This window comes from Papaver somniferum, chromosome 7, assembly GCF_003573695.1.
Source record: "Papaver somniferum cultivar HN1 chromosome 7, ASM357369v1, whole genome shotgun sequence".
Taxonomy (NCBI): Eukaryota; Viridiplantae; Streptophyta; class Magnoliopsida; order Ranunculales; family Papaveraceae; genus Papaver; species Papaver somniferum.
This window is the reverse complement of record NC_039364.1, coordinates 232,756,364-232,765,703: the sequence shown is the minus strand read 5'-3', so window position 1 is coordinate 232,765,703 and position 9,340 is coordinate 232,756,364.

Genomic DNA, 9,340 nt, shown 5'->3' with positions numbered 1-9,340 from the left:
AAAAAAAAAAAAAAAAACGATGTATATATTCAAAAAAAAAAAAAATATATATATATATCAGAAAAATACAAAAAAATCAAGTTTTTATCAATTCCATCATCTCTTGTTCCAAAAATAAAAAGAGAATAGTCAATGTAAATAAGAGTCATGTAAATTGTCATTTTGTTGTTTCATTGTAATAAGCAAGGAGGGTGTATGCCATTGATATACAACGCGAGTAATTGTGAAATACCTCCAACTCATTCACAATTCTCGTAAAGTCCGGACAGCTAGCTAGATTTCGACCTTGGTTCTTAGCCTGAGAAACTATCTCTTGGTGATTAGTAGTCATAACTTCAGATCTTTCTTTACACATGTGTAGATACACTTTACACTCTTATCACATGTCTTTATTTGTTATCAGTGCTAGGATTGTGCCTTCGATAGCTAGATTGACATCTCCATTTTGCTGTGAGCTTAAACTGTTTTGCACATGTCACATTTGATGGAATATGAGCTTATATTTTGACCTAGAACTTTGTAGGTACGTTCTAAGCAAACCTTCACGAGACTTCAACTCGTCCACTAGGGACACTTAGTGGTTTAAAAGGCTTAGTGCATACGCTAAATGCATTCGAGAGACCAGCGACAGTGGTATAGTTAGGATTTCCTTAGTTTTGTTTTACTTGAGGACAAGTAAAATTCAGGTTTGGGGGTATTTGATGAGTGCCAAATATTGTATATATCTATCCCTTTTTGTTGGCATTTAACTCATCTTTTGTGCAGTAATTATACATTTTATCCCATATTCTGTATTTTCATTGTTTTCAAGAATAAATATTTTTCTTACTTAATTTTGCATTTTTAGGTAATAAATAAAGTCTGGATGACTTGCGGAGCGGAAAAGAGCTGAAGAGTGGTGAAAAGCCGGAAGAAATTACGCAAGGAAGCCGCAAAGAATGGAGCGCACGTCCAAAAAGCTAGGAATGGGCTCAAGAAGGAAGAATTGTTCTTGAAGAAGATATGGGCTTGGCATACCCAAGGCCCAAAACCCTTACCCAAACCCATTTTCTATAACCAAAACCGCCTCCATCTTCAGCCGTCGGATTGGATCCATCTCATCATACGATGGTCGCTCCTTCATCGCGCATCAAAATCTGAAGCTCCTATCAAACACCATAGTGCCTAAATTCCAAGCCTTCATATTAGATTGTAGTTGAATCCAACGATCGCTTCTTTTCCTGCGCATCAAATCTCGATACTTCCGCTTAACACTTCAACACCTAACCCCATCTAGAGCCGTTAACTTCGTTGTATCAAGACATCCGACGGTAGCTACCAGCCTCTTCAGGCGGAGCCATCCGATTCACCTACCATCTTCGCATCCAGTGACTCAGATTCACCAACATCGAACTTTGATATCCCACCTAACACCCAAGTATCAAACACCTATACCCTTCAGCCAAACGCACCTTACCCAAATTCTCATCTTCCTCCTTCGAGCAGTCGAGCTCTGCTCCTGCCATGTCCGCCACCTTACCCTGCCCCGCTCAACCACCACCTCAACCACCACCATCTCCTCTCAAATCAACCAAACACCATAACCCATCTCCACTACCATCATTACAACTTATCTAGCCACCTAATTTCCCATTTTTATACACGTTTTTCTCAAAACCCTAACGTGTGAAAAATTGGTAAATTAGGTGAGTTAGGAGAGCAATTGGAGGTATGGGAAGCAAGAGAAGACTAATTCTAAGCATGGGTTGAAGTTTGATTGGAGTCAGAGATTAGGTAAATTTCTAATTTTAATTTCTAAAACCCTAATTTTTCTGGTTTGGGAATTTTTTGGGGGAAATCAATTGAATGTTAAATTGAGGTATGGGTTAGTCTATTAGGGTTGTTATCAACATTAGGTAGGATTATTGTGATTTAATTTTGATTTTCACCAAACCCTAATGGAGACTGTTTTGGTCCTGTTTTGGGGGAATTGATTGTAACTATAAAAAGGGGACTGTGGGTGTGATGTGAAGTGATGCTGGAATAGCCAGTGTCCAGAACTTAGTTCTGTTAAATGTTCATTTTGCTGTTCACTGTTTATCCATTTTAATGTTTTGATTTTCTCCATTTTATGTCACTGTGATGTTGTTATGTGTTGTTCCTGTTATGAACTCCACTGTTGTGTTATGTTTGTTCTTTGCTGTCACTCCCATATTCCTGTTATGTTATGTTTCTGTAATGTTTGTATCATGTTCTGTAATGTTCTTGGTATGTATGTTATAAACCTCGAATGCTAGGACTAGATGAAACCATGAATCAATAAGATAGTCTTCATCATGTGCAGCTCTTGTCCAATGTTGTTAAGCCCTTAGACTAGTTGTACTTTAATCAGACAATTAGTACTTTGGTAACTATTTTAGCTGTGAGTAGAATATCCCCTAGGTTAATGGTGGATTCAACATCCTAGTGTTCTTTCATCACTCATGTTTACTGTTTTGTGTGAATGTTAGGCTAAAGCCTTTAGAGCATTGTGTTGATTAAGCAGTGGGGAGAAACTAGTGCTCACTAGTGACTGTGAGCAAACTGATTTTCTTCCCACTCTAATTGTATGCCTAGGATCTTGCCATGTCATTTTTGTGCCCTGTTCTTTCTTCACTCTTTGCCTTAGGCTAATTGCCTTTGTGTCACTTTCACTTTGTTCCATTTTGTTTTGTTTTTGTTCACTGTTTTGTTACTCATTATCTTGTTCACACTGTTTTGTTCACTGCCACTCCAATTCTCCTCCATTTCAACTTCTCCTGCTGCTGCTCCAGCTCACTTCTCCAGCCTTGCTGTGCTCCTGCCAGGCCCAGCCTTGTTTGCTGCTACTGCTCCAAACACAGCACAAGCCCAGTTCAGTTCACATCTAAGCCCAAAGGCCTAGCTAAATCAAAGCTCAAGTTCAGTCCACTAAAGGCCTAGTTCTCTGTCAAGGGTACTCAAAGCCCATTGACACTCAAAGCCCAGTTCATTCTTAGGGAATAAGGTCAAAACCCAAACTCAATTAAAAGCCTAGTGCACTTCAAGACCAACTGAGCCCAAGCTCAGTTCATTTCATTGTTAAAAACAAACCCATTAAGCCCAATTTACTCAAAGGGTATTCCAAGCCCATTGATATTCAAGACCCTTTGGTACTCAAAGCCCATTAGCAATTTAGAAGCCCAAAATAGCTAGAAACTACAAAACACACCCAGTCTCTGTGGATCGACCCGTACTTGCACGAGCTACAACCGACGACCGTGCACTTGCGGTATTACTGTAGGCCCGTTTTATTACGCTTTAATTTTCACGCCTTCCCGGGTCCACCAAGTTTTTGGCGCCGCTGCCGGGGATAGTTTGTGACTCTTTTAGAGGGCCTACCACCCTGACGATGATATCACTTACGAGCTCCTTGCTAATTATCAGTTTGACGAGTTTCATCTGTTGACTACGGTTGGAGCCTTCGAGGCGGGTATCATGTTGCCCCTATATAAGTCGGGTGACTCCTTTTATTATGACGTGTTGGCTAGTCGCGAAGGCTCTTCCACGAACACTCATAATCGTTCCGTGTCAGAACTATCTGGGAATTATCTTCGTTCACTGAAGGAATGTTACCTGCGAAGCAAGGGAGAGACTATGATGACCTGCTATGTTCCAAATCCTGCTGAGAGAGAGTGGTACACTCCTCAGAATTTTAACAGTTCTTTTGGGGATTATGTCAACAGCAGAAACCGTAAGCCGTGGAGTGTTAGACTTCGTAATATTGCTGCTCCCCGTGGTGAAATTCGTCTTCTGAGTGAGGTGAGTGATGCCAAGCTGAAGTATGTTCCTGGTACTGAGGGATCTGCTAAACGGAAACTCTTTCCTGCTCGTGAAAGGATTAAGCGTGACCATGATTATGAATGGCATGCTACTGTTATTGAGGTAGTTGGTCCTTGGGCTTATGGATGGATTCCGGGTCCACGCGGTTGGCGTCCTTCTGAAAATAGCAAGCCTCGTGAAACTCCTCCTGCTCGTTATGGAGATTTCTGTCCTTGGCGTCCGAATTTCGCGGGCATGAATTTTCCTTATGCTCTTGATGTCGTTGATGGAGATAATGAGGAGGGTTCTGGTGCTACCCATCCAACGAAGAGTGCTGCTGCTGCCAAGGTATAGTTTCTTCTTATATTCTCTATTTATTTGCCCCTTTTTCCTTGCTTGAAATAATTTTCATTTTTGAAGTGAGGGGAAAAAATGAGCCTTTGTGGGATGTATACTGGTTTGTAGGTGTCAAAGAAGAAGAAACTTGGACCCAAACAATCTTCTACTACGTTTATTGGTGAGGCTGAGGGTTATGAGGAGGTTACGAGTCCCGTAAACGAAGGGTATGGTGAGGATGAAGAAATGTCCAATGGAGAAGAGCGTACCGACACTTCTCACCCTGATGACGAAGGTGGTAATGGTGAAGAAGAAGTTTCCGCGGGTGGTGATGGTGAAGAAGAAGTTGCCGCGGGTGGTGATGGTGAGGCTGAGGGTAATATTACCGTTTGTGGTACTGGCGGGGGTGGATCTGCCCCTGTTGGCAATGATATTGTTGGTGTGGGTACTCTGCCCGTTATTTCCCCTTAATTTTCTTTCGGTGGGATATATTCCGCGGGGGAATCCTTTGATGTGAATGCTTCCATGGGTCTTGCCGAAGACTTCTCATTTCTTTCCCCAAATGATGAATGGGATGTGCTTGGGAATCTTGGCAAAGAAGGTACCACTGATCAGCAAGCTGAGAACGCAGGTGGTCATGATGAGGGTGGTAATGTCGAGACTTGCGCGAGTGAGGAGATAACCTCCAAGGGGAAGTCTGCGGTTGAGTCTCCTTCAGAGGATTTCCCTTACTCTCTAATGCCTGAAGGTGAAGATGCCATTTTGGCTTGGCTTAATAAAAAAGAACCTGATGTTCGTCCCTAACCCTGCCCTAGTGGTCGCTGGTGAGAAGAATTACGACGCTTATACTCGTCGGATGATGCAATTGTCTTCTTAAGCCCGCGTTGTTGAGATGTGGGAGAAGAATCTGAGAGATTCGGAAGCTAACCTAGTGGTTGACCCTCCCTCCTCTGTTGCTGATATGATGTCCATAGCTGACGGGTACCAATACGGTTTTCCCCAGCAGCGTGTCTTAGAGGTAAATCCTTGTACTCTTTCATGATATCCGCACATTGTGTTCTTCGTGATATCCGATCCCTTTGGTATAATAATGTTTGTTGTTTGTGACGTAGATGATGAGGAGCGAACATTGTAACCATGTTCTATACCAATTCTTCAAAGAAAAGTCTTTAAAGTTGGAGGCCAAGCTTCGTCATAGAGAAGAGGAACTGTCTGCGGCTGAAGTGGAAATAAATGAACTGAGGGGCCGTCTGAAGGAAAAAGAACAGCTGGGTAACGCTGAGGAGATTCTTCGTTCAGAACTTGCTATAGTCCGCAACGAATTGGAGCAGACTCGTAGGAATGTCTCGTCCTTCACAGGTTCGTATTTTACGGATCTTTCACTCCTCGTGATTCCCTATCTGTATTTTGGTGTTCTGTCTGAGTCTCCCCACCCTATCTTCAGTGGGTGGAGTCCCCGAGATGATATGGCTTCGGAAAGAAAGGGAACAACAGAAATCCCGTATTGCAGAGTTGGTGGGTAAGTTGAAAAGCGAAGCCGTAAAGTGGAATGCTCGTGCTGATGAGCACAACGCCTTAACAGCTGAGTGGCGTGAAAAGCGAATACTGATGGTTGATATGAAAAATAAGTACAATCATGATCGTTTTTTTTTAATGGTACACAACTATGGACGCGTGACAACCTGCATGATGCTCGGGAACATGCTTCGGACTTAGAGGCTAGAGTGCGCTTTTTGGAAGGAGAGTTACAACAGGCTCTTTCTTTCTTAGGCCACGGGGTTAGGGATAGTATACTGCGTATTTCCGAGGAAGGAGATAATGCTAGGGCCGAGGTTGGTGCTCTTAGTAAAGCCCTAGTAGCGTCTCGAGCTGATGTTGCTCGCCAAGTGGAGTCTGAAAGAGATCTTGAAGTGAATGTGTATCGACTCCATAAAAGGATGGGGGAGATGAATGACGAAATCAATCATCTTCGTCACTTGGATTCAATGAAGCAGGTAGATTTAGACGCGAGTCAATTTGCTCTTACGAACCTTCAAACGGATTATAAGAAACTATCCACCGAATATGACTTTCTTGATGAGGCTCGGGACGCAGTTGTCAATGAGTATGAAGAGGCTTCGGCTAATGTCGAAGGTATAACCTCATTTTATCGAGTGTGATTCTGTTATTTCTTCGGTTTAACCCCTTGGTATTTCTTTTTTTCAGCACTCGAGGGACAGTTTCACGCAGCAAATGATGAGCTTAAAAAAACTCAATCTGCCTTAGTGCAGCAGGAAGGACAAGCCAACTATTTCAAAGGGTTGTCCGCGTCTCGCGAGGAAGCATCGGAGATTGCCTACAAAGAGGCGGAACGCCTATCTGCATTGTTGTCTCATGCCAACCAGCGGATTGATGTTATCACTTATAAAGCTAGATGTCAGTTGGCTGAAGAGACCAACAAAGTCCTAGATAAGATTGAACTTGGTCTTAAAGTCGAACATGGTCTTATCAAGAATTATCCGCGTCGTCCCCTTCCCGCGCCCTTGCCTGGTTCTTCTGGGCCCTCTTCAGGTGGTAACGTACCTTCATCTCGCAGAGACAACCCTGTTGATGGAGCTGTATCGTCCAAGTAGATTTCTTTTATTAGTCATAGAAAGTTGATCCTTGTTGATTATATAATTTCAGATCATTTTTTGATGTGTTTCCTGCTTTATCTTATTTGCTGAATCTTGTAATCAACTCTTTATGAAATGGATCATCCTTTTGGCATACCTGCGTTATCAATTCATCTTTTTATTTTAAAGTATTGTGAAGTGTTAAACTAGAAATAACTTGTTTTGTAAAAAGTTGAGAGTGTTTGAGTGCGACACCGAAGGCAAATACCTTCGTGATCGTCTTGAGACCTGTCACCCCGCTGGCGAATCCTAGGCCAGAGGATTCCCAAACGGTGGGGGGCGAGACAGTGTTCTAGGATATGGAATGTTTATTTGAAAATATTTATATGCACCCATTCCGTCGACCCGATGCCTTAAAATTGGTTGGGTATCTCTTTCTGCTGGGTGCCTTCCCCCTGATCTTACACTCATAGACACTGATAGGGGAGCCCTGAGAGATTGTAGATTAACTACTTTCCCCAATATTGTTAATTTATTACGTAATGTACATGCGTTCATCCAGCGGGCCTTTTGACCATTTCGTTTGCTTGAAGATTTCCCAAAAAGTTTGTTTGATTGATAGGTTGAGGCCTGCTACTCCTCGTCCAGAGATAGAAACATGTAAAGCGGTTACGCTTCCTTCTTCTTCTGGTATTCTTCACGCAGATGCAAAGCTGCGCTGCTCCTATGGGTAGTATGGTTTGAGCCATTTAGCATTCCAAGGGTGCCGGAGGACCTCGCCTTTCATATTGCGAAGATAGTAGGAACCGTTTCCCGCAATGTCGTGTATTATAAAAGGTCCTCCCCATGTAGGTGCTAACTTTCCTCATTTCTTTTCTCGTTGATACTACGGGATTGTTCTTAGCACATATTGCCCTTCTACAAAATTTCGAAGCTTAACCTTTTTGTTGTACTCTCTCGCTAGTCTCCGTTGATAATTTTCCATCTTTTGCAATGCTGCTTCCCTCCTTCCTTCCAGGTCGTCCAGTCTCTCTAACATCATGTATGTTGTGAGATTTTTCTCCCAAGCTTCGGTCTTTGTGGTTGGCATGAGGATCTCTGTTGGGATGACTGCTTCAGCTCCATAAGTGAGTAGAAATAGGGACTTCCCAGTGGCAGATCTTCGTGTTGTCCTGTATGCCCATAATACATTGTGTAGATGTTCACACCATCGCCCCTGGTGTTCGTCTAATTGATTTTTGAGGATAAGGGCGAGGGTCTTGTTAGTAGCTTCCGCTTGTCCGTTGCTTAGGGTATATGGGGGTGGACTTGTTTTTTCTTATTTTGAAAGTGTCGAAGAGGATGTCTATGTTTTTACCCTGTAATTGTTTACCATTATCAGACACGATTTCCGCTGGTATGCCGAACCTGCAATAATGTTTTGGAATATGAAAGTAAACACGTCCACGTCTCTGATCCTGGATAAGGCTTTGGCTTCCAACCATTTACTGAAGTAGTCCGTGGCTACTATCAAAAATCGTCGTTTCCCCGATCCTTCGATGAAAGTCCCAACGATATCTATGCCCCATTTTGCAAATGGCCACGGACTATCCACATAATTCAACGTTTTTGCTGGTGCGTGTATCTTTTTGGCGAAACACTGACATTCTTCACATCGTCGGGACATTCTTGCAGCATCTTGTATCATTGTGGGCCAGTAATATCCTTGCGTTTTTTCTTTGTCGGCTAGTGATCTCATGCCGCTATGATTCCCTGCGTCACCATAATGGATGTCGTTTAGAATTCGATGCCCCTCTTTCCTGGATAAGCAACGTAGTAACGGTCCGAGGAAAGATTTCTTGTACAGGATCCCGTCCCGAAGATCATATCTTCCTACTTAGGAGAGTATTTTCCTGGTTTGTTTGTGATCCGCGGGTAAGGTTCCATCCTTGAGAAACGCATGGATCATCATTCTCCAATCATCTTCGTTGTTGAAATCTTCGTCTTGATTTGCTCTTGACAAGATATCTTCTTCGTCAAAATTGTCACGGATGTCTTCTCCCACCTGATCTTCGATATTTTCTTCCACTGTATGTTGATTTGTAGCAAAGGAAAATTGTGATGCAATCGAAGGCTCGTATACCCTTGTTATTTTGATAGCTTCAATACTCCTGTCCTTCAGCATGGATGATATATATGCTAGGGCATCCGCGTGCCTGAGATCCCTTCTGCATAAATGCCGGAACTTGATGTTCGGAATTTGTGATGCCAATGTTTGGACCAAGGCCATTTAAGCTGAGAGGGTGTCGTCGTACACATTGTATTCGAGCCCTATTTTCCGTATGACAAGCTGTGAATCACTTGTCAGTCTTACATCAGTTACCCCATCTCTATTATTAAGCGGAGGGCATGTACGACTGCCTCGTATTCGACGATGTTGTTAGTATGCTCTTTGAATTCTAACCTGAGTGCATGTACGATCCTTTCTCCAGTTGGGGTGGTGATGACAATGCCTATTCCTGCCCCTTCCTTATTTTTGGAACCATCAACGAAGACTTCCCATTGTCTTTGACTCGCGGGTTCGAGGACATCAATTGGATCCTTGCTTTCCTCGTCGGATTCTGGCATTCCCC